We start from the raw sequence: 24,343 nt of genomic DNA, 5'->3' as shown, positions 1-24,343 counted from the left end.
CTTATACCTCTGCCTTCCCTTTTACTAGTCCCTTCTTACCTTACCTTTCCCTTTCCCAGTCCCCCTCCCCCTGAAAATTAGGTTAGATTTTCAAATACAAGAGGGAATGTAGTTTTATTACCTCTCTGGGGAAAATCTATTGAATAGAATTTACTCAGAATTCCCATTCTCCTTTCTTTCTCTCTAAAATTATAAATCTTTGTTTCTCTTCCATTGGTGCTATTTATTACTCTAATACAATTAATCAGGTATCATCAATCACAGTTTGATTATTTGATTGCTTGATAAGCACATATTGTTATCATGCTCATATTGTTATCAAGGTATAATCACAGATTGCTTGATTACTTGAAAAGCAGCATTGAATCAAATTGCATCAAATTATAATTACATGAATTTTTTACTTTACCCCCTTTTCAACTACCTTTTAAGTACACACAATCCTTCTCATGAACCAAAGAATCATCCAAAGCCATAATATCTTTTCAACTATTTGTGCCCCACCCCCTAGGCCTATTATCTTTCACACATTACCCCACCCAGGATAAGGGTATTTTTCCCTTTGTTGACTGAAACATAGAATATTTTCTTTCACATTTTACTCCCTACTCCTCTCCCCATCCAGGGAACTTAACCCCTTGGTAAGTGAAGCAAGGCCTATTCTTTCTCCTACTTTAATCCCTTCCCACCACATTTACACACAGGGTACTTAGCCCCTTGTTAAGTGAAACTCAGGTTACCTTAAACCCTGATTTAATTAACTGCAAGAATCTCAAAGATCTAAGTATTGGGAGCCTCTGGTGGTCTCACCTGAGAACTTTACAACTGATTTTAAGTTATGGAGAGCTCATAAATTACACAGGACCTCATAGTTTATGATGTCCTCATTAGACAAGGTGCTAGGATAGTAGGATTAAAGTGGGTCACAGGATAATGAAACACTTAAATTTAATACCCCAGCTTTTCTTCATGGCTTTTTGTCTCAAACATTGTGATGTCATTTTCAATCTCTTCATTGGAGAGATAAGATATACCCCCATCCTTTAGGTTCATTCTCTTCAATTATATTCTAACCTTTAATTGTCCTAAGAGAAATAAAATCTTAAATAATTAGAAGTTTTTAGCTCTTCCCTTTTAGGGTTAGAAACAACTTGATAATCTTGGCAAACATTTATTTTATTTTGTTCTGTTTTGTTTTGTTACTTCCACTTTTTTAATTTACCTTTTTTATACAACCCTTGATTTGTGTATTTGGCAGTTGAATTCTCTGTTCATTTCTGGTCTTTGTGTCAGGAAATTCTGGAAGTCCTTTATATCAGTGAACATCCATCTGTTTCCTTGACAATATATGCTAAATTATGCTAGGTGGTAAATTCTGGGTAGTACAATCCCAGGCCCTTTGCTCTCCAAAATAAGCTATTCCAGTTCTTCTGATCCTTCAAGGTTCTATGTGAGTCTAATTGTGTTTCCCATGTATTTGAATTGTTTTCCTTTCACTGCTTGCAATATTCTCTCCTTTATTTGAGGGTTCTGGATTTTGGCTATTACAGCCCTTGGAGTTTTTGTCTTAGGATCTCTTTTTGGAAGGATTCTGTGGATTCTTTCAATGCTTATGTTATTATCTTGTTCTAGTAGATTTGGGCAGTCTTCCTTGAAATTTATCCTGCAAGATGTTTTCCAGGTCCTTTTGTTGGTCCAGACTTTCTGGTACCTCAATGATTCATAGATTCTTTCCTTGACCTATTTTTCATATCATTTGTTTCCCTAAAAAGATACATTACATTTTATTCAATTTTTTCCATCCTCTTTATTTTGTTTGATGGATGATTATAGCTTTGTAGATTCCTTGGTTTCCATTTGTTCAATTCTAATTTCTTTTAGGTTTTTTTTTTTTGCAAACCAATGGGTTTAAGTGGCTTGCCCAATGCCACATAGCTAGGTAATTATTAAGTGTCTGAGGACGGATTTGAACTTAGGTACTCCTGACTCCAGGGTTAGTGCTCTATCCACTGTGCCATGTAGCTACCCCATGCAATTCTAAATTTTAAGATTTTCTTTTCTTCATTTAACTTCTGTGTTTCCTTTTCCATTTGGTTTATTTTCCTACTTTTCCTGCATAACTTTCTTTTCTTTTGTTCATTCTTCTTCTTCTTCCTCTCTTATTTGGTTTATAAACTCCTTTTCAAAGTTATTTGATGAGCTTGTGTATTTAAGTCCAATTTATAGTCTGTTTGCCATTTCTCCTGTGAGTTATTTTCTATTACTCTCCTCTTCAGACATGGCATTGTTGTCATCTTTGTTTGGAAAATACTTTTCTATAGCGAGGGCTCTTTTCACTTTTTTGTCCATCTTTGTTGTTTTACTTCTGCTCCTGGGGTATTGGGAGTATAGATCTAAGGTTTTTTTTAAATTTTATTTATTGTGTGTTTGTTTGTTTGTTTGTTTTTTGCTGGGGCTGAGGTATGATCCCTGGCTTGTTGTTGGTCAAGATGTTGCCTATAAAGTCTAGTCCTTTCCTTTGCAGAGATTTATTTGCTCCTTTATGTCCACATTCTGCCTTAACAGTAGTTGGTTCCCAACCCAATCATGTCTTTTACCTTGGTGTTATCATGGTTCAGACTTTGTTTGGGGTTGGGATCCTCTCTGTTGGCTTGTTATCCAGCTGTCAGGACCTCTGCTGTTGTTAAGCAGTTGGTACCTGGATTACACTGTGGCTAAGAACCTCCTGCTGGCTTTCTTGCTCTCTTGCTTCCTGAACTTTACTACCCCTTTTTCCCTCAAAGAGACAGACTTTCATTGAAGATCTTCCATGATGTCTACAGTTGAAAACTGCTTTGAAACTTCACTCTTTTTTGGTGGGATCTGTAATGTGAATATCAGAGCAGATACTTCATTTATCTTTGGTAGGGAAAAGCTCTGGGAGCATATTAGCTTCAGACCACCATCTGGGCTCCATCTTGGAAGTCTCCAATCACTTTTGCAACCTGGATCACTTTCAACTTGAATTCTGTACAGCATGAAAATCTTTTTTGTTCCATTTCTGGTCAGAATGTGGTAAAATGTAACCTAATATACTGGTAACAAATGTGAAACAATGAGTTAAAAAAAGGCATGAAATGTGGGAAATGCAAGTAAAACATCTACAAAATAAAAAGCAGAGAAACAAGTGCAAAAAAGTGTGAAATACTAGTTAAAAAATCTTCAAGCACTGTATAAGACATACCAAGGTTTTAGAACCCAAATTTTTCTAAAAGGTATGCATATTATAAATGGGATATACAGAACTGAGGACTGTCTATGTGGTCTTCCCTATCCCAAGTTCATTGCCAATATTATTTTTCAGATTCTCATAATTCTAGGAGGTAGGTGCTTTTATTAGTTGTGTTTTTACAACTGTAGAAACTTAGATAGCAGATAAGTAACTTGCTAAGGATCAGACAGTTAATATGCATCTGTCACTAAATTTTTTCACCAGTCTTCCTAATTGCAGGCCAAGTGTTTCATACAATTTTTCACCATATTATTTGTTGTATGATTCAATGTTCTCCAAAGATTGACCATTAAAAGAAGGTTTAAAGTAAATAAAAGATAAGATTTATGTAGCACCTACTATGTGACAGACACTATGCTAAATATTTTACAATTATTCCTTTATTTGATCCTTACAGCAATGCTTGTAAGAACATGCTATTTTAATACTGATTTTACAAATGAGGAAACCATGACAGATGTTAAGTGGCTTACACAGTATCACACAACTGTATTGGAGGCCAGATCTGAACTCTGGCTGTCACAACACCAGGCCCAATGCTCCATTCACTGTACATCTAACTTCCCCTTAAAAGTATAAATAAAGAAAAGTATGCTGAGATTTGTAATCTACTCTGTTTTAAAGTATATACAATAATCATGACCTAATATTTATTTAGATCATAAACAAAAGAAATATGAGTAGTTTGCCTCCTGCAATAATAGATAGTATCCTTGTTTTTACTCTTTCTGTTCCACTTCCATTTATGCATTTATTTTTACATATCCTCTTTAGATTCTTTTAGTCATTTTCAAAAATATATATAAAATATATAAAATATTCAAAAATATACAAAGTATTAAAAATATTTTACATTATGTGGTGGTAAAATATTCATATTATGTCATATATATTGATATTTTAATGCCAAGCTGAGGTATGGGGGAAAAGCCTACAAATTTAATTCAGTATAAAAATGCGTTCTATTTCACATATTTCAAAAAGAGCTATAAAATAGATAATGTCTATGTATCATTGGAAAAATAGGCTTGGAGTAATTTGTATGAAGGAACATAATAAAAAGAAGAAGAATGGATGGAAATTATATCAGTTTCTCTTTAGGTTTCTTTCATTCTGATTTGGTGAATTCTCTTAAGCATAAAACTACCAATTATTTTCTTAAATGACTTAAAAGTAAATTGATTTAATGATGAATCTTAGCATCATATTGAAAACACTTTAGATAACATACAAATCAATATTTCCTGAGTATTTCTATTGGTATGAAAGTCTAATTATGAAGTTTCTATTTTTATATGAACTTTTAAATTTTTTTATTTATTTATTTTCATCCATATGGATTTGCATATTCCCAAGCCACAAAATTTCCCTCCACCCTCCATTCCCAAACCCTCCCCTCAAGCAGGAAACAGTCAGGTTAGGATTTTAGAAAGATATTTTGTTAAAAATGTTTACAAATTAGTAATTTTTAGCATGAGGAATTAAAATTAAGGAAAAGAGATACATACAAGATAATATTTATAAATTTCATCAGATACAGAATGGTTGGTTTATTTTTTATTTGTGTTTGTTTTGTTTTGTTTTCTGCTTCTTCTTCTAGATGTGGATAATATAGTCTATAGCCAGTCCAATAGTTGTCCGCAATCTGGACTGTGGAGGTGAGCTGCTTCCATCAAGGCTGTTCATCTCATAATGTTGTTGTTGATGTGTACATTGATTTCTTGGATCTACTCCCTTCACTCTGCATTAGATCCCAAAAGTCATTCAGTGCTTCACTCGAGTCTGACCATTTATGGTTTCTTATAGAACAATAGTTTTCCATAGTATTCATGTACCATAACTTGATTAGCCATCCCCAATTGATGGGCATCTCCTCAACTTCCTATTCTTTGCCACTACAAAAAGAGTTGCAAAGAATATTTTTGGAACACAAAATTGCTCTGCTTTTATTATAATTTCTTTTGGATATAGACCTAGAATTGATGTATTTGACTCAGTAAAGGGTCAAATTGATCTATTTGACACAGTAAACAGTCTAAGTGTATGACAAGTTTTATTGTTCTTTGGACATAGTTCTATATTGTTCTCAGGAAGGTTTGGATCCATTCACAACTCTGTCAGCAATGTGTCAATGACCCAACATTGCATCATTATACCAGTAATGCATCAATCCCCCTACAACCTATTCAACAATGTTCATCTTTCCCTTTTCTCATCTAGTCTAATCTAATAGGTGTGAAATGATACCTCTTTGTTGTTTTAATTTTCATTTCTCTTATTAATAGTGATTTGGAGCATTTTTTTCCTATAGGTATATAAATACATACGTATATATGCTATATATGCATATATATATATATATTTTAATTTCTTCATTTATACACTGTCTATTCATATCCTTTGAACATTTATCAACTGAGTGATGACTTATGACATTATAAATTTAATACAATTCTCTTTATATTTCAGAAATGAGTCCTTTATCAGAACTCCTAGTTGTAAATATGGTTTACCAGCTTTATGCTTTCCTTCTAATTTTGCCAGCATTGATTATATTAGTGTGAAAACTTTTTAATTTAATATAGTCAAATAATTCATTTTGCAGTTTATAAATGTGCTCCAGTTCTTATTTGGTCATAAATTTATTCCCTTTCCATAGATCAGATGAATTCTTTATCTGTCGATGGTAGACTTCCAGGGTAGAGCCCAGATGGCGATGTGAAGGTAACCTACCCATAGAGACTTTCTCTACCAAAGAAAATGAAGCCTTTACTCTGACATTCACACCATTGATCCCATCATAGAGAAGAGAAGTTTCAAAGACATTTTCAATTATAGACATTGTGGAGGATCTTCAGTGAAGGTCTATCTCAATAAAGTCAAGGAGGTGAGAGAGCAGGGAAAGCCAGGAGAAAGCTGTTAGCCACAGTGCAATCAAGGTCCTAAAAGCAGCTTAATAATAACAGAGGTCCCAGTAGCTAGATAGCAACCCAGAAGGGAATATCCAAACCATAACAAAGTGTGAACATTGAGAGCACTAGGGTAAAGGACAGGACTGGGTCAGGAAGAATCTTCTCTTCAGTTAGAACCTGGACTTAAAGGAGGAAGCAAATCTCTGTAAAGGCAAGAACTGGACTTCATAGGCAACATCTTCACCAACCACAAGGCAGGGATCAGAATCCAGCCCCAGCAAAATAAAAGTTTGGATTTATACTCATATACAGGAGCAGAATAACAACAACAAAAATGATCAAAAAACCCAAAAGGGCGCTCGCTATAGAAAAAAATACTTCACAGATAAAAGATGAAAGCAATGCCAATTCTGAAGAAGAAAACAGCAAAAAATCCCTCACATAAGTATCAAAACAGCCTAAAACTGGACTCAATTACAAAAGTTCATGAAAGAGCTTAAAAAGAATTTTAAAACCAAAGAAGAGAGGAAGAAGAAAAATGGAAGAAAGAAATAAAAGTAATGCAGGAAAATTTTGATAAGTTGACCAAAGAAGTCAACTCCATTAAAAGTAAAGCCAATGGGAAAAGGAAACACAGAAGATAATTTAAGAAAATAAATTCTTAAAAGTTGGAAATGGACTTTTAGAAACTAATGAATCTACAAGACTACAAGATTCCATCAAACAAAATAAAAAGTTCGAAAAAATTGAAGGAAAATATAAAGTACCTTGTAGGGAAAACAAATGACCTGGAAAATACATCCAGAAGAAAGAATCTTCAAATTATTGGACTACTAGAAAGCCTGGACCAGGAAAACAATCTGGAAAATATTATGCAGGACATTATAAGAGAAAACTGACACAATCTACTAAAACAAGATAACAATATAAGAATGGAAAGAATCCATAGAACCCCTCCAGATAGAGAACTCAGGGTAAAAACTCCAAGGGCTATAATAGTCAGATTCTGAACATTTGTTGACAGCCAGGTTGAAGAGATATTACATGACCACTTAGATGTCATGGAAGCCACCAACACTTAATGTCATGAAAGCAATCTCTTGCATTTATTGTTGAATATCCAGACTTTTATAACAAAATTTATCTCAGATATGACAAGTCAGACAAAACCCAGTTGCATACCTCCCCTGGTTAAATTTATGATATTTAACCATCAAAATCTGTAGATTTTCTTATTAGAAAGTTTCCCACACACATGTAGCTCTACAGTTGTTTTTAGGTCAGAATCCATTAGTAAGCCAACAATAATGGTACACTGAAATTAAAGTTAACAACCATTAATGAGCAAGAATATATGTTTGACCTTTGTTATTTTAGATTCAGGGACATATGTGTCCTTCTGTGAAAGCTGGTTCTCAAAACCAGAACCCTCTAATAAGCAAGCAGAAAAAAGAAAACAATTCAAATACAAAGGGAACACAATCAGACAAACACAGGACCTATCAGTCTCAACATTGAAGGATCGGGAAGAACTGGAATAATATATTTAAGAGAGCTAAGAACCTGGGATTACAACGTAGAATATACTACCCTGGAAAATTCATCAGGTACTGTCACAGAGTAAGATGGATGTTCAATGAAATGCAGGACTGATAGAATTTCCTGACCCAAAGACCAGAATTGAACAGAGTAGGAAAAAAAAAGGCAAATGAAAAGGACACTGATAAAGTAAAATTGTTTAAAACAAATGTTGGTCCCTAAAAGGGAAGATATAACTCCAATTCTAATTCTTTAGAACTAAGGAAAATTAGAGGGTAGAATATAATTGAACAGAATGAACTTTAAGGACGTGTGTATAATTGGGTCTTATACTTCAATTGAAGAGGTCCAAGACTATATCATTATGTTTAAGTCAAAAAGCCCTGAAAAAGAAGCATGGGTGTTAACTTTAATTTAAGTGTCTCATTATATATGCTTTGGCTCACTTTAATCAAGAGGTGCTAAACACCTTGTCTAATTAAGGCATCATAAACTGCAAGGCCCTGAGACAGTGTCTCTGTTTCTTACAATTATTTGTAAGGTTCTCAGGTGAGACCTCCAGAGTCTCCCAATACTTAGAGATCTTTAAACATCATAAACTGTGAGGACCTAGGACAATGTCTCTGTTATTTATGATCATTTGTAAAGTTCTCAGTGAAATCTCCACATCCTCCCAGGACTTAGAGATCTTAAAGTTTCTCACAGTTAATTAGATCAGTATCTGATGGTGCTTCACTTAACAAGAGATTAAGTATCCTGGGAGGGGAAGGAGGAGTAAAGGAGGAAAGACAAAAGGGCTGGGTTCACTTAACAAGGCATTAAGTACCCTGTGTTTGACGTAGGAAGAGTTTGAAAGAAAACAATCCTGGTGGGAGAAGCACAAACAGTTCAAGAAACAATATGGATTTGGATGATACTTTGGGTTGTGAGGAGGATTATATGTACCTGAAAGATTCTTGAAAGGGGCATAAGGGAAAACATGATTATAATTACAATTTGATGCAATTTGTGTCAATGCTGCTTATTAAACAATTAAGTAAACCATCTGAGATAATACCTGGATAACAATAGGATCTTATCAAGCAATCAAATACATGAAATTTGATTGATGATAGCTGATTAATAATGTTAGAGTACCAAGAGAAGTGGCACAAAGATAATTTTAGAGGGGAAAGAAGGGAGAATGTCAATGCTGAGTAAATTCTGTTCAATAGATTTAGCCCACTGAGGGAATAAAATACATTACCACTTGGCTTTAAAAATCCAATATAATCTACAAGGAAGGTGGAGGGAAGGGAACAGGAAAGATAAGGAAAAAGGAAGTGATAAAAGGGAAGGGAAGGCATAAGTGAAAATAAAGTTAAATTTCTAAAAGAAAGTAAAGGGGAAAGGTAGTAAAATTTTGATCAGGAGGAATGAGAGAAAATGAAAGAGATAAAAATAAATGGAGAAAGATAACATGGTGGGAAATGAAGAATTAGAAATCTTAACTATAAATGTGAATAGGAGGAACTTTCCCATAAAACAGAAATGGATAGCAGAATTGATTAAAAATGAGACTCCTACATTATGTTGTTTACAAGAAATGCATTTGAAGCAAAGAGATACACAGTCTAAGGTAAAAGGTTGGAGAAAAATATATTATCCATCAGTGGAAATAAAAATAAATCTATGGTAGCATTCCCAATCTCAATAAATGGGTTAATGGAGGAAAGTACATCTTCTTAAAAGGCACCATTGGTAATGAAGCTATATCACTGTTAAACATGTAGGCACCCAGTGGTTTAGCATACAGATTCCTAGAGGAAAAGCTGAGTGAATTACAAGGAGACATAGAAAGCAAAAGTTTAATAATGGGGGGACTGAGCCTTCCTCTCTCAGAACTAGATAAATCAAACAACAAAACAAACAAGACGGAAGTTAAGAAGGCAGATGAAGTCTTAAAAACTTAGATATTAGATAAAAACTTAGATATGGCCTCTGGAGAAACTTAATGGGGATAAAAAAGAATATACTTTTTTCTTGGCAGTACGTCACACCCAAATTAAAATTGACCATATACTATGGCACAAAACCCTATAATCATACGCATAAGAGCAGAAATAATAAATACAAACCTCTCAGATCATGTTGCAATGAAAATTACACGTAATAAAGGGCCAGGAAAAGACAAACCAAGGACCAACTGGAAATTCAATAGCTTTACCTAAAATAATAGGTGGACCAAACAGCAAATAATAGAAATAATCAATAATTATATATAAGGAAATGATAATAACATATCATACCAAAATTTATTAGATACAGGCAAGGCAGTTTTGAGGGGAAACTTTATTTCTCTTAATGCCTATAGTAATAAAATAGAGTAAGAGGAGATCAATGAATTGGGAATACCACTAAAAAAGTTAGAAAAAAGAACAAATTAAAGAACCCCAATTAAATAACAAATTAGAAATTCTGAAAAATCAAGGGAGAGATTAATAAAATAAAAAAGAAAACTATTGGTCTCATAAAAAAACTAAGAGTTGGTTTTATGAAAAAGCCAATAAAATAGACAAACTTTGTTTAATCTGATTTTAAAAAAAGAAGATAACAAAGTAAAGTCTCAAAACTGAAAAGGCTGTAGTAACCAACAATGAGGAAGAATTTTAAAAGATAATTCAATGCTACTTTGTCAAACTGTATGCCAATCAATTGGATAACTTGATTCAAAGGGATGAACATTTACAAAAATATAAACTGTCCAGAATTACAGAAGAAGAAATAAGTTACTGAAATAACAAAATTTCAGGAAAAGAAATTGAAGAAACCATCAATAAACTCCCTAAGAAAAAGTCTCTAGGTCCAGATGGAATTACAAGGGTATTCTACCAAACATTTAAGGAACAATTAATTCCTATTCCATGTAAACTATTTTAAAAATATAGGAGAGAAAGGAATTCTGCCAATTTCCATATATAACACCAATATGGAGCTGATACCTAAACAAATCTCATTAATGAATACTGAAGCAAAAATGTTAAATAACATTTTAGCAATGATACTAAAGAAAGTTATTTCTAGGATAATATACCATGATCAGGATGGATTTATACCAGATAGGCAAGGATGGCTCAACATTTGGGAAAACACTCAACATAATTAAACACATCAATTGCAAAACTAACAGAAATCACAAGATTATCTCAATATATTCTGCAAAAGCATTTGATAAAATACAACACCCATTCCTATTATAAACACTAGAAAATATAGGAATATATGGAGTTTTACTTAAAGTAATAAGTAGTATCTATCTAAAACCATCAACAAATATTATATTTAATGGGAATAAACTCAGAACATTTCCCATAAAATCAGGGATGAAACAAGGATACCCATTATCACTATTACTATTCAATAAGTATTGGAAATGTTAACAATTGCAGTAAGAGAAGAAAAAGAAATTGAAGGACTCAGAATTGGCAATTAGGAAGCCAAGTTTTCACTCTTTACAGATGATATGATGGTATACCTAGAGAACCTGTGAAAATCATCAAAAAGCCACCTTAAAATAATTAACAAATTCTGCAAAGTAGTGAGATATAAAATAAACCCACATAAATCATCAGTCAAAGAGAGAGATAGAATGAGAAATTCCATTTAAAATAACTATAGATAACATTAAATACTTGGAAATCTACCTCCCAAGACAAACACAGAAACTGTATGAATAAAAATATAAGGTACTTCTCTGCCAAATAACGTGAGACCTAAATGATTGGAAAAATGTCAAATGCTCATGTTTAGGTCAAGCTAATAAAACAAAAATGACAATTCTACCCAAATTAAATTATTTATTCAGTGCCATACCAATTAAACTATCACATAACTACTTTACTGAGCTAGAAAAAAATAGAAACAAAATTCATCTGAAGCAAGAAAAGGGCAAGAATAGCAAGGAATTTGATGAAAAAAATGTAAAGGTGACCCAGCTCTACCAGATCTGAAATTATACTATAAAGTGGCAGCCATCAAAACTTCCTGTTACTGGTTAAGAAATGGAACAATAGATCACTGGTTTAGGATAGGTTCAAAAGAAACTGCAATAAATGACTATAGCAATCTACTATTTGACAAACCCAAAGATATCAGATTATCGGATGAGAACTCATTATTTGACAAAAATTGCAGGAAAAACTAGAAAATAGTATGGCAAAAACCAGGCATAGATCCACATCTTTTACTCTGTACAAAAATAATGTCAAAATGGTCACAGGATTGAGACATAAAGAGCGATACCATAGATAATATTTTAAATTTATTTTTCTTTATTTTCAGGCATTTGTACATGCAAATTTCCAAGTTACTCAATTTCCTTCCACACTTCCTTCCCACTCTCCTCCCCTCAGCAAAGATCAGTCATGTTGGCATTTTGCATACATATTTTGTTAAACATATATACAAATTAGTAATTTTTGGCATGAGGAATTAGAATTAAGTGAAAGAGATACATAAGAAAAAATTTTAAAGTGTTCATCAGATTTGGTAGGGGTGTGTTTTTTTCCCTGTGTGTTTTGTGTTGTTTTGTTTTTCTTCCTCAAGTTGGGGATAATATAGACTCTTACCAGTCTAAAACAGTTGTCTTAGCTCTCTGGACTATCAAGAGGAGTTGCTTCCATCAAGGCTGTTCATCTCATAATGTTGTTGATGTGTACATAGTTCTCTTGGCTCTACTCCCTTAGCTCAGTATCAGATCCCAGAAGTCATTCCATGCTTCGCTAGAATCTGACCATTTATGGTTTCTTATAGAACAATAATATTCCATAGCATTCATGTTCCATAACTTGTTTAGCCCTTACCCAATTGATGGGTTTCCCCTCAGTTTCCTACTCTATACCACTAAACAATGAGCTGCTATGAATATTTTGTAACATCTTGGACTTTCCCCATTTGTTACAATTTCTTCTGGATATAGCCCTAGATTTGGAATTGCTTGGTCAAAGGGCATGAAAAGTTTTATTACTCTTTGAGCATAGTTCCATGTTGCTCTCCATAAAGGTTGAATCCATTCACAACTCCACCAGCAATGCATCAATGTCCCAATCCTCCCATAACCTCTCCAACAATGATCATCATCCCTTTTTCTCATCTGGCTAATCTAATAGGTGTGAGATGGTACCTTATTGTTGCTTTAATTTGTATTTATCTAATCAATAGTGATTTGGAGCATTTATTCATATGCTTTTTAATTCAATACAGTCAAAATTATTCATTTTACAGTTTATAATATGCTCAAATTCTTATTTGGTCATAAATGTATCCCTTTTCCATAGATCAGATATAGAGAATAATTTTTGGTCTCTTAATTTATCTATGGCATCACTCTAAGTCTAAATCCTGTACCCATTTTTACCTTATTTTGGTATAGAGTATAAGATGTGGATATATGTCTAGTTTTTGCTAGAATAAAGTTTTCCCAACAATTTTTGTCAAATAGTGAGTTCTCACACCAGAGGCTGATGTCTTTGAGTTTGTCAAATAGTAGATTGCTGCAGTTGTTTTCTGTGTGTTCTTTTGAACCTTTCCTAATCCACTGATCCATTACTCTACTTCTTAACCAGTACCAGGAAGTTTTAATGACTACTCCTTTATAGTATAGTTTTAGATCTGGAAGAGTTAGGCCACCTTCCTTTACATATTTTTCATCAGTTTCCTTGCTTTTCTTGCCCTTTTGTAACTCTAGATGAATTTACTTACTATTTTTCCTAGGTTGGTAAAGTATTTCTTTGGTAGTTTCATTTGTATGGCACTGAATAATTAATTTAATTTTGGTAGAATTGTCATTTTTATTATATTAGCTTGTCTTAAACATGAGCATTTGACATTTTTCCAATTATTTAGGTCTGACTTAATTTGGGTGAGGAGAGCTTTGTAATTGAGTTCATACAATTTCTGGCTTTGTCTTGGGAGGTAGATTCCCAAGTTTTTAATGTTGACTACTTTTATGTTTAAGGGAACTTCTCTTTCTATCTCTTGTTGTAGGGTTTTGTTGTTCATATATAGAAATGCTGATGATGTATGTGGTTGATTTTATATCCTGGTACTTTGACAAATATCTTAATTGTTTCAAGGAGTTTTTTAGTTTATTTTCTTAGGGTCTCTGGGTATACCGTTCTATCATCTGAAAAGAGTAGAAGTTTTGTTCCTGATTACCAATTCTGAATCCTTCAATTTCTTTTTCTTCTCTTATTTCTACTGTTAGAATTTTCCAAACAATATTGAATAGGAATGGTGATAATGGGCATCCTTGAGTCACCTCTGATTTTACTGGAAATACTCTGAGTTTATTCTCATTAAATGTAATAGCTGTTGATGGTTTTAGATATATACTATTTATTATTTTAAGCAAAACTCCATTCCTAAAATTTCTAATATTTTAATAGGAATATGTTTTTTTTTATCAAAAGCTTTTTAAGCATTTATTGAGATAACCTATGATTTATTTGGTTTTACTACTGATATTTTTAAACTATGTTGAAAGTATTCCTAATGTTGAAGCATCCCTGCCTGCCTGGCATAAATCTATCCTGATCATGAAATATTATCCTAGTAATAATGTTCTGTAGTCTCATTGCTAAAATTTGATTTATAATTTTTGCATCAATATTCATTAAAAATATTGGTTTATAATTTTCTTTTTCTGTTTTGGTTCTTCCTGCTTTAGGTATCAGTACTATGTTGGTGTCATAAACAGAGTTTGGTAGGACTCCTTACTCTTCTATTTTTCAAATATTTTGCGTAGAATAGGAATTAATTTTTCCTTTAGTGTTTGGTAGAACTCCCTTGTATAATCCATCTGGACCTGGAGACATTTTCTTTTTTTTTTTTTTTTAGATTTTTCAAGCCAGTGGGGTTAAGTGGCTTGCCCAAGGTCACATGACTAAGTAATTATTAAGTGTTTATTAAGTGTCTGAGGCCGGATTTGAACTTGAGTATTCCTGACTCCAAGGCCAGTGTTGAATCTACTGCGCCACCTAGTCACCCCACCCCCAGACATTTTCTTATGGAGTTTATTGATGGTTTCTTCGATTTCATTTTTCTGAAATGCAGTTATTTATTTATTTTATATCATTTTTTGTTAATATGGGTAGTTTGTATTTTTGTAAATATTCACACATTTCACTCAAGTTGGCCAATTTATTGGCATATAGTTTAGCAAAGTAGCTCTGAATTATCTCTTTTATGTCCTCCTCATTGGTCTTTAGTTCACCTTTTTTCATTTTTATACTAGTAATTTGCTTATATTCTCTCTCTTTTTAAATCATATTAACCAGAGGTTTGTCTATTTTATTGTGTTTTTTTTTCATAAAACCAACTCTTAGTTTTATTTATGAGATTGATGGTTTTCTTGCTTTCCATTTAATTTTTCTCTCTCTTGATATTCAAATTTCTAATCTGGCATTTAATTGGATTGTTTAATTTGTTCTTTTTTCTAGCTTTTTTATTTGCATAACCAATTCATTGATCTCCTCTTTCTCTATTTTAGTCATTTAGGCATTTTTGTATATAAAGTTTCCCTTTGCTGCATCCAATAAATTTCTATGATGTGTAATTATTACCATTGTCTTGGACATAATTATTGATTATTTCTTTTATTAGCTGTTTTATACACTCATTATTCAAGATAAAATTATTGAATTTCCAATAAATTTTGGTTTATCTTTTTCTGACACTTAATTACATGGAATTTCATTGCATCATAGTCTGAGAAGCTGTTTTTATTATTTCTATCTTTCTGCATTTGATTATATATTTTTTTGTGCACTAGTATATTGTCAATTTCCATATAGGTGTGATGTACTGAAAAAAGGTATATTCTTTTCTATTTCCATTAAGTTTTCTTCAGAGGTCTATCATATGTGAGTTTTCTAAGATTTCATTCACCTTCTTCACTTCCTTGTTTATTTTTTTTTGTTAGATTTATCTAGTTCTGAGGATGATGAGTTCCCACATTATTAAAGTTCTGCTGCCTATGTCTCCTTGTAATTCACTCAGTTTTCTCTCTAGGAATTTTGATGCTATACTAGGTGCATAAATGCTTAGTAATGATATAGCTTCATTTCAAATGGTGCCTTTTAAGAAGATGCAATTTCCTTCCTCATAACTTTTAATGAAATTTTGTTTCGATTTTACTTTATGTGAGGTCAGGACTGCTACCCCCATTTTTTTTTCACTTCATCTGAAACATATTATATTTTGCTGCAAACATTTACCTTTTCCCATCATGTATCTCTCTGCCTCAAATGTGTTACTAGCAAACCATATATTCTAGCATTCTGGTTTTTAATCCACTCTGCTATCTACTTCAGTTTTATGCACCAGTTCATCCCATTCACAATTACACTTAATATTACTAATTCTGATTTTCCCTCCATGCTTTCTTCAGTTACATTTTTCTCTTTCCTTTTCTCTTATTCCTCATCACCAAAATTTTTCTACCTTTTCCTTTGACTTTTCTTTTAAAAATTTAACTTTTTGTTTATTTTCACTTATAATTCTACCATTCCTTTTATCAGTTCCTTGCTCCCTTTTCTTTCCCTTTACCAGTCTTCCTTGCTTCCCTAAAGATTAGGTAGATTTTCAAACCCAAGTGGGAATGTATTTTATTTCCTCTCTAAGCTAAATCTATTTAAGAGAATTTACTCAGTGTTCATTTTCTCCTTTCTATCCCTCTAAAATTATAAATCATTGTGCCTCTTCCCTTGGTGTTATTTATCACTCTAATACTCTTAATCAGGTATCATCAATCACATTTTGATTATTTGATTGCTTGATAAGCTCATATTGTTATCAAGGTAACATCAGATTGCTTGATAAGAAGCATTGACTCATATTGTGTCAAATTATAATTATATGCATTTTTTTACCTTACCGCAGTTTCGAGTACACTTAATCCTCCTCAAGAATTAAAGTATCATCCAAAGTCATAACATTTCTTTAACTATTTGTGCCTTTCTTCCCTACCCTATTTTCTCTCATACATTACACTCCCCTCCCAATCTCCCAACCAGGATCAAGATATTTACCCCTTGTCAACAGAAACAAGGTCTATTTTATTTCACGCTTTAGTCCCCATCCCCACAAGACTATTCTCTATCCCACTGCACTTCCCCCTCCTCAGCGAGGGTACTTATTCCCTTGTTAAATGAAGCAGGGGTAAAGTCAAACCCTGAAAAAATCTCGAAGTACTGAGAAGGCTCTGAAGGTATCACCAGAGAACTTTAGATATGACGTAAGTTACAGAAACACCGATTCATATCCTCCCAGTTTATGATGCTCTCATTAGACAAGGTGCTTAACACATTGGGATTAAAGTGAGTCAAAGAATAATGAGATACTTAAGTTTAAAATTAACAAACCTGCTTTTTTGTCTCAAACATAGTGATGCCATCTTGAACCTCATCAATTGAGAGAACCTCATTAATTATACCCATATTATTTTTTTAATTTTATTTTATTTACACATTACTAAAATATTCTTGTTTGAGAGTAAAAGTAAGGGAGGCTAGGTTGCCCAGTGGACAGAGCACTGACCTTGGCATCAGGAGTACCTGAGTTCAAATCCGGCCTCAGAGAGACACTTAATAATTAGCTAGCTGTGTGGCTTTGGGTAAGCCACTTTACCAGATTTGCCTTGCAAAAACCAAAAAAAAAAAAAAAAAAAGGAAAATAATACCCTCCCCCCTCACAAAAATATAAAACCTCATGAGAAATAAAGTAAAAGAAAGAGAAAAAACATCAGCTGTGTCTCAGGTCGATCACATTCTTTATCATAAGTCCATCATAGAAGTTACTTACATATTTTTCCACAGTTGCTGTAGCTGATTGTAATTTCCTCCATCTATTCCTCCCCACTACCATCTATTATATTTTTTTCTCTCCTTTCACTCTGTCCCTCTTCAAAAATGTGCTGTGGGGCAGCCAAGTAACACAGCAGACAGAGCACCAGCCCTGAAGCAAATGATCCTAAGTCTATATCCCAACCCAGTGACCCACCAACCACCAGGCCCCATGGTTCTGAACAAGCTACCCAATCTCACAACCTTGCAAAAAAGTAAAAAAAGAACATGTATTATATCTGACTATGCTTTCCTATGATCTACTGTCTCCTCTATCACCCACATCCCCCCTTCCCTCCCTCTGTCCCCCCCTCTCCTTTTTCTTCTAGATTTCTATATCCTATTGAGTATATATACTGTTTCCTCTCTAAGCCATTTCCAAGGAGAAGGAAGTTTCTCTCATCCCCCTCTAACCTTCCCCCTTCCATACCATTGCAAAAGCTTCTTGAAATATCTTTTTTTTTTTTGCAAGGCAAATGGGGTTAAGTGGCTTGCCCAAGGCCACACAGCTAGGTAATTATTAAGTTTCTGAGACCAGATTTGAACCCAGGTACTCCTGACTCCAGGGCCGGTGCTTTATCCATTGCACCACCTAGCAGCCCCTTGAAATATCTTTTATCTGAAATATCTTAGCCTATTCTATCTCTCCTTTCTCTTACTCCCAAAACATTTTTCCTTTCACCCATTGACTGAATTTTTACTATATATATATATATATATATATTATATATATATATATATAACCATCAAATTCACCTCACTCCTGTGCCTCATCTATACTTTAGCTGAAGCGAAATATTTTTTGCTCCAGCCTTTTACCTTTATTTTATACGTAGCTCTCTACATGAAATGAGTTTCTTGTAAGCAGCATATTGTAGGATTCTATTTTTTAATCCAGTCTGCTATTTGCTTATGTTTTAAGGGAAAGTTCATCCCAATCACATTCAAAGTTATAAATACTAACTCTTTATTGTTCTCCATGCTATCTTCCCTCTGTATTTCCCCCCCTTTCCCCCTTTATCCATATTTCTCAGTATTTTGTTTCTGAATACTACCATTTTCAGTGTGTTTGCCCTCCTATATCTACCCCTCCCCTTTCTTTCCCATTTCCCTTTTTCTCTTTTCCCTTCCCTTCCTTTGTTAGTTCCCCTTTTTCTCCCCCTCCCTGTCTCTGTCCTCCTCTCCACTTTTTCCATTTTAATACTTGAAAGGTAAGATGTTTCTTAAGTTAATTGAGTATGTGTGTAAATTAACTTTAAGCCAAGTCTGATGAGAGGAAGATTCAGGTGTTTCTCATCTCCTCCTTTCTTCCCTTTTATCACAATGGGAGTTTTGTACCTCTTAATGTAATGAAATTTACCCCATTCAATCCCCTCCATCCTCCCATCTCCTTCCTGTCCCCCTTTCAAGGAGAAAGTGTTTTTAAATCATTCTATCTGCTTAATAGAAAATTCTGAGTATCCATCACTTCTGGATAAGTATATTCTATAATAGAGTTAGAATTCTGGAGAGTTATAAGAGTTTTTCTCCCAAGTAGGGATATGGCCAGTTTCATCCAATTGGGTAGCAGTCTTATGGCTAAGTCATGAGTGTCCATGACTTCTGGCTAAGTATATTCTCTCTGATAGAGTTACATTTCTCAAGTGTTATGAGAATATTTTTCCCATGCTGGGATACAACCAGTTTCATATTATTGGATAGCAAGTTTTTTTACCTCCCCCACTTTTTTTAATTTTTTATGTGTCTCTTGAACTTCATGTTTGATGTCCAAATTTTCTGTTTAGCTGGTTTGTTTTATTTTTTCATTAGGAATTGTTGGAAGTCTTCCATTTCATTAAATGTTCATCTTTTATGCTGAAAGAGAAGGCTCAGCTTTGCCAGATAGTGGGTTCTTGGCTGCATTCCAAGCTCCTTTGCTTTTTAGAATATCTCATTCCAGGTCCTTGGATCCCTTAAAGTTGATGCAGTCAGGTCCTGCATAATTCTTACTGAGGCTCCTTGGTATTTAAATTGTTTCTTTCTGGTTGCTTGCAGGATTTTCTCTTTTATCTGATAGTTCTGGAATTTAGCCACAACATTCCTTGGTATTTTCATTTTAGGACCTCTTTCCAGAGGGTATCAATGCTTTCTTTCAATAATTATTTTGCCCTCTGGTTCCATGATATTAGACTGTCCCTTCTTGATCTATTCTCGAGGTCAGTGGTTTTGCTGCTGAGGTATTTTACATTTTCTTCTATTTTTTTCTATTTTTTGATTTTGGTTAACAGACTTTTGCTATCTCATGAAGTCATTAGCTTCCACAGACTGAATTCTTTTTTTTTAGAGAACAATTTTCTTCATTTACCTTTTGCAACTGCTTTTCTAATTGGTCAGTTCTTTTTTTTGAAAGAGTTTTCCATTTGACCAATTGAGGGTTTGAGAGAATTATTTTCTTTTTGCATTTGTCCACTTGTATTTTCCAATGATATGCTTTCTTGTTGCAAGGTGTTAATTTTCTCTCCCAAATTTTCCAATTGATTTCTAAACTTCTTCCTTATTCATTCAAGGAAGACTTTCTGAGCTGGAGAGCAAGTCATATTCTTCTCAGAGGTTCTAGGACTCTATGAGTTAGTGTGTTTTGCTTCCAAGAATTTTTTATGACCCTCCTTTTCATTGGCCTTTCTTCATTATCTGAAGACCTTGTTTTGGGGAGAGCTAGCTCACAAAGGTTTGGTGTTGGGATCCCTAGAGGATTTACTCACTGAGTAATATCTCCAGCTGGCCAGTAGGGTGTGTGAGAGATTTTGCTCACTGAGTGTAATATCTCCAGCTGGCCAGTAGGGGTACTGGTTCTGGAGTATCTGTGACCTTGATTGAGGCCCTCTCCCTTGACCTGGAGGGAATGGTTGAAGTTGTTAAGTACTTTTCTCTTCCATCAATAGTGGGCTATACCCTGGCATGAGGTACTCACTCTCCCTCTTGACAATTAAGGTGATTGTGCTGCTCATACACCTGCGCCTGGGGCAGAAATAATAAGGTAGGTAATTGTTTTTTGCTTTGGGAAGAGGCTTCAAATGAAATGGAGGTGTCTACAACTCTCCTGCACAGGAACTCTCCCTCCACCCTTGCCACCAAACTCCAGATGGTCAGTGCCACCACCAATGCCTCTGCTCCTTAGTTGACACAAGACACTTGGTCAGCCAGGTTCTAGACTGGATACTGATCAAACTGGTCCAGTTCTAAGGCAATCAGGCTCCCAGGCTCTTGTCCCATGTTAATCAGGCTAATCTACACCTGATCCAGGCTCCCAAATTCTCACTGGTTCCATGCTCCCAGCAGAGTCCACCCTCTGCGCCCAGCCTCACCCATGATCTCAGAAAACAGATCCTGAAATGGAGTTTTCTTTGTGAGTTTTGACAATCAGATTACTATTAAAAGGTTTGTTTCATATTTTTTATAAGGGAAGATCAAGAATTGTGCCTGTCTTCTCTCCACCATTTTGGCTAGAAGTCCTGTGCCTCATTGATAAAATCTCCTTCTACCCATTCTATTAAATTAGAAGGTTCTATATAATTATTATCAATATCATCTTCTCATGAAGGAATACATGCAGTTCATCATCATTAAATCCCTCATAATTTACGTTTCTCATCCTCCCACTCTGTGTTTCACTTGAGTCCTGTACTTGAAGATCAAACTTTCCATCCAGTTCTGGCTGTTTCCACAAGAACATATGAAATTCCCCTGATTCAATGAAAGTCAATCTTTCCCTTGGAAGAGGATATCCAGTTTTATTGAGTAGTTTTCTCTCAGTTGCAATCCAATCCCTTTTGCCTTCCAGAATATTATATTCCAATCACTATGAGCCTTTATTGCAGTTGCCACTGAATACTGTGTGATCCTGATGTCAGCTCCATGGTATTTGACATGTGTCCTTCTGACTGCTTGTAATATTTTCTCTTTGACTTGGCAGTTTGGGAAATTGGTTTGTTTGTTTATTTGTTTGGATATATTTTTAGAGGAGATTGGAGGATTCTCTCAATTTCTATTTTACCCTCTGCTTCTAGGATATCAGGTCATTTTTCCTATAGAAATTCTTTAAAAATGATGTTAAGTGAATTCTACCAAACATTTAAGGAACAATTGGTTCCAATTCTATATAAACTCTTTGGAAAAATAGGGAAAGATGGAACTCTCCCTAACTCTTTCTATGAAAACAATATGTTGCTGTTACCTAAACCAGGAAGAGTTAAAACAGAGAAAGAAAATTATAGACCTATTTCCCTAATGAATATAGGTGCAAAAATCCTAAATAAAATCTTAGAAAGGTTTACAACAAGTTATCACAAGGATAATACATTATGATCAAGTAGGATTTATTCCAGGAATGCAGGGTTGGTTCAATATTAGGAAAACTGTTAGTATACTCAATTATATCAACAACAAACGCATCAGAAATCATATGATCATATCAATAGATGCTGAAAAAGCTTTTGACAAAATACAGCATCCATTCCTATTAAAAACATTATAGAGTATAGGAATAAATGGACTGTTCCTTAAAATAATTAGCAGTATCTATCTGAAACCATCAACAAGCATTAAATTTAATGGGGAGAGGCTAGAAGCATTTCCAATAAGATCAGGGATGAAACAAGGGTGCCCATTATCACCACTACTATTCAATATTGTATTAGAAATATTAGCTTCAGGAATTAGAGAAGAAAAAGAAATTGCAGCAATTAGAATTGGGAAGGAACAGACAAAACTCTCAATCTTTGCAGATGACATGATGGTCTACCTAGAGAATTCCAAGAAATTATCCAAAAAAACTACTGGAAACAATTAACAATTTTAGCAAAGTAGCAGGATATAAAATAAACCCTCATAAATCCTCAACTTTTCTTTATATGTCTAGCAAGATACAGCAGGAAGAGATAGAAAGAGAAATCCCATTCAAAGTAACCTCAGACAATATAAAATACTTGAGATTCTATTTGCCAAGACAGACTCAGAATCTTTTTGAAAACAATTATAAAACACTTCTCACACAAATTAAATCAAATTTAAATAACTGGGCAAATATCAACTGCTAATGGATAGGTAGAGCTAATATAATAAAAATGACAATTCTACCAAAACTAAACTATCTGTTTAGTGCCCTACCAATCAAAATTCAAAAAAAATTACTTTAATGAGTTAGAAAAAAATGGTAAGTATATTCATATGGAGAAATAAAAAGTCAAGAATTGCCAGGAGCTTAATGAAAAAAAGTGTAAAAGAAGGTGGCTCAGCCCTACCTAATCTAAAATTATATTATAAAGCCTCAGTCATCAAAACTGTTTGGCATTGGCTAAGAAATAGAGTGGTGGAGCAGTCGAATAGACTAGGTCTAAAAGCAGGAGATGATTACAGTTATCTGCTGCTTGATAAACCCAAAGAGTCCAGCCATTGGGATAGAAACTCCCTCTTTGATAAAAACTGCTGGGATAATTGGAAGTTAGTATGGAAGAAACTTAGATTAGACCAACATCTAACACCCTTTACCAAGATAAAATGCAAATGGTTACAGGACTTAGACATAAAAAACAATACTATAAGCAAATTAGAAGATTAAGGATTAGTTTGCCTGTCAGATCTATGGAAAGGGGAGCAGTTTATGACTAAGGAAGAGTTGGAGAACATCACCAAAAACCAATTAGATGATTTTAATTACATTAAATTAAAAAGCTTTTGCACAGATAAAACCAATGTAACCAATATCAAAAGAAATGTTGTAAATTGGGAAACAATCTTTACAACTAATGATTCTGACAAAGGACTCATTTCTAAAATATACAGAGAACTGATTCATATTTTTAAAACAAAAAGCCATTGCCCAATTGACAAATGGTCAAAGGATATGCAAAGTCAATTTACAAATGAGGAGATCAAAGCAATCTATAGCCATATGAAAAATGCTCTAAATCATTAAATATTAGAGAAATGCAAATTAAAGCTTCTCTGAGGTACCACCTCAACCCTGTCAGATTGGCCAATATGACCAGGAAGAATAATGATGTTTGTTGGAATGGTTGTGAGACATCTGAGACACTATTACATTGTTGGTGGAGCTGTGTACTCATCCAACCCTCTGGAGAGCTATTTGGAATTATGCTCAAAGGGCATCAAAAATGTGCATACCCTTTGACCCAGCAATACCACTACTGGGTCTATACCCTGAAGAGATGATGAAAAAGGTTAACAATATTACTTGTACAAAAATATTTATAGCAGCCCTGTTTGTGGTGGCAAAGAATTAGAAATCAAGTAAATGTCCTTCAATTGGCGAATGGCTTAGCAAACTGTGGTATATGTATGTCATGGAACACTATTGTTCTATTAGAAACTAGGAGGGATGGGATTTCAGGGAAGCCTGGAGGGATTTGCATGAACTGATGCTGAGTGAGATGGGAAGAACCAGAAAAACACTGTACATGCTAACAGCAACATGGGAGTGATGTTCAACCTTGAAGGACTCACTCATTGTATCAGTGCAACAATCAGGAAAAAATATGGGCTGTCTGCAAAGGAGAGTGCCAGCTGTATCTAGATAAGGAGCTGTGGAGTTTGAACAAAGTGAAAGGACTAAATTTAGGAAAAAAACAGATATCTTATTATCTGATCTTGTCACCTCTTAGACTTCTCTTCTCTTCTTTAAGGATATGATTTCTCTCTCATCACACCCAATTTGGATCAAGGTACAACATGGAAACAAAGTA

This window comes from Macrotis lagotis, chromosome X (assembly GCF_037893015.1).
Source record: "Macrotis lagotis isolate mMagLag1 chromosome X, bilby.v1.9.chrom.fasta, whole genome shotgun sequence".
Lineage (NCBI taxonomy): Eukaryota > Metazoa > Chordata > Mammalia > Peramelemorphia > Peramelidae > Macrotis > Macrotis lagotis.
This window is presented reverse-complemented; position numbering follows the sequence as displayed.